This window comes from Nylanderia fulva, unplaced genomic scaffold, assembly GCF_048542155.1.
Source record: "Nylanderia fulva isolate GAGA-0341 unplaced genomic scaffold, ASM4854215v1 Scaffold559, whole genome shotgun sequence".
Taxonomy (NCBI): Eukaryota; Metazoa; Arthropoda; class Insecta; order Hymenoptera; family Formicidae; genus Nylanderia; species Nylanderia fulva.
The window spans coordinates 33,468-36,435 of record NW_028190653.1 but is presented as its reverse complement, the minus strand read 5'-3'; positions in this window follow the sequence as shown (position 1 = coordinate 36,435).

Here is a 2,968-nt window from a genome sequence, read left to right as displayed (position 1 = left end):
GCGAGAGAGAGCGAGAGAGAGCGATACAAAGCGGGAGAGAGCGAGAGAGAGCGAAAGAAAGCGAGAGAGAGCGGGAGAGAACGAGAGAGAGCGAGAAACAGCGAGAGAAAGCGAAAAAAAACCAAGAGAGAGTGAGAGAAGACGAGAGGGAGCGAGAGAGAGCGAGAGAGGCCGAGAGAGCGCGAGAGAGAGAGCGGGAGAGAGCGAGAGAGACCGGAAGAAAGCGAGAGAGCGAGAGAGAACGAGAGAAGGCGAGAACAGCGAGAGAAAGCGAGAAAGAGCGAAAAAAACCGAGAGAGAGCGAGAGACGAGAGAGAGCGAGAGAACGCGAGAGAGAGTGGGAGAGAGCGAGAGAACGCGAGAGAGAGCGGCAGAGAGCGAGAGAACGCGAGAGAGCGGTAGAGAGCAAGAGAGAGCGAGAGACAGCGAGAGAAAGCGAGAGAGGGCGAGAGAGAGCGAAAAAAGACGTGGGAAAGCAAGAGAGAAAGGGAGAAAAGGGGGGAGAGAGAGGGGAGAGAGAGGGGGGAGAGAGAGAGAGAGTGAGAGAGAGCGAGAATTTATTTTTCGTTTGGTTGCTTAAAAGGTTAAGCAGCTGAGGAAAATGTCACTATACTAGGATGGGTGACCGCGGATAAGGTATAGCAGCTTCGGACAGAATCACTTTGTCGGGATGGGTGACCGCGGACAAGTACGACGCCGTAGTCTTAAAAAAAAGTGACACCTTTTCGACCAAAAAATAACTTGAAAAATTCATATCTCCGCAACCAATAGAGCTATCAAGTTCGTTAAGGTCTCATTTTACTCGGAAAAAATCGCGCTTTCGATTGATATGGTCATCTTTTGAAAAATATGTTTCCGTTCATGAAATATTTCAAATTTTTGTTTTCAAGGTTACGAAAATCGTGTTACGTCCGGTAAAGGATACACAGTAGCGTCCTACGGATAATTTTCGCTATTGTTTCGATATTTTCGCTATCTTTTCGATATCTTTCGATATTTTTTTTTGTTTTTTTGTAGATTGTATTTTAATTTGACGAATGAAAGATATAACTTAGCGAGACGCTACCGCGTCTCCTGATATACATTTATATATAAAAAACACATTTCATAATATTAAAAATTCAGTCTTTTAATTGCCACTCTTTGGCTCTCAAAGAATTCAAAAAAAGTAATTGTAATGATCTGGAGAAAGTTGATTTCTGTCCTCAGTTAAAATATTTCTAGCTCGTGAAAATATTCTTTCCAAAGGTACTGATGTTGCAACCACAGGTAAATATTTTTTTTGCAACTTTGCTAAGTGTTGGTAAATCATTTTCTATTGCTTAGATCAATAGAGGACATTGGATTTTCTTTCAACTTTGCTGGTAATTGATATAAGTAATGGTTTAAATTGGTTGGCATTTTATCTTGATTTCTTTCATTTTCATTTGCAACTTGTCCTTCAACAAGATTCTCGTGAAATATCCAGAGATCAGATGCCTCATTTCATGACATTTGGTTCAGTCATCATCGTATCACCATCAGAAATATTTGCTTGGTCAATTTCTTCCATACATTTAGCAATATAATTGACTGATTGCGCACATGCTACAAGTTCGTTCTGTTGAAAATGCAATCGCATAAATCGAGAATCTAATATTGTCGAAATTGCAATAATTCGATTAACTGTTATGTTTCCAAATATTTTCGTGGACTTCAAATTGGAGACGATTTATTAAAGTTTGTGCAGTTGGCGTCTGCAAATGTATGCAAAGCGATTGAATCTTCTTTTTCAGGCAGATCATTAGAATCATTTTGCTGATCATGACATACTTTTCTCCACAAAGTTCTTTCGTTATTTATTCAATTGATCGCAAAACTTCAAGAATTTCTTTTGCGAGTAGCAGTTCAGCTGCCATCAACATTGGAGGTGAGCTTAGTATTTTCAATAAAATTGATCCAACTGTATCCGCCAATAGAATAAAGCGTTCTAACATATAATATGTAGAATTCCAACGCGTATCAACACACTGAATTACCTTGAGAGCGTTGACCTTTCGTAGTTCACTAGCAGCAATTGAGGATTGTTTAAAGAAGGTCACAATTGTTTTAATCTTTGTCATCAAAACTTTTGCGTCATCAAAGTCCATAGTATGTGTAGCAACCAAATTTAATGTGTGAGCAAAACATAGAAGATGTTTATTGCATTCCAATGTATCCTGAACTGCTTTTACAATGTTTGCTTCATTGTCTGTTATCATTACAACAACGTTGTCTATCAATGTTCCACTCATCCATCACATTTTTTATCCACTTATTTAAAACTTCAGCTGTGTGCCGTTCCGTTACTTTAGTTACACCTATCGTTGTGAATTGTAATTTGTCTTCAAACTCATAATGTGCTGTCATTCCTAAGTAACTCACGGTGTTGAATGTATCGGTCTAGAGATCAGATGTGAGCGAAACGTGCTGAACGGTATTTAGTCTATCTTTAGCAATTAATGATAAGTAATTGTATTTCTCTTCATATATTCAGTAATCTATTTTCTTTCCAGGCATACTGTATAAAGGAACAGTAGTTTTTATAAGGTATTTGAAACCTTCTTTATTTACAATATTAAAGGGGATATTATCTTTGGCGATCATAACCAGTATGGCATTAATTATTTCTCCAGCTTTTGATTCTCCTTCTGAAAAAATCATAAATTTTTAATGTAATATAAAAATAATGTAATGTAATCTTATTTATATAAATTTAACATATATAAGATAGGCAATAAGAGCCAAATCGCGGATGACAGTGCGTTATTCTAAACGAAACTAAATTTTTTCGTTAGAATTAAATACCTGTGCACAAGGCACCAAATTTTTACTTGGACACGGCCAAGATATAAAATTGGAATAATCTCTACAAGAGATTTTTAATTCCATGTATCCCCTATTCCCCCTAAAGAAATAAAGTGCGAGAGAAAAATATAGATCCGAAAGT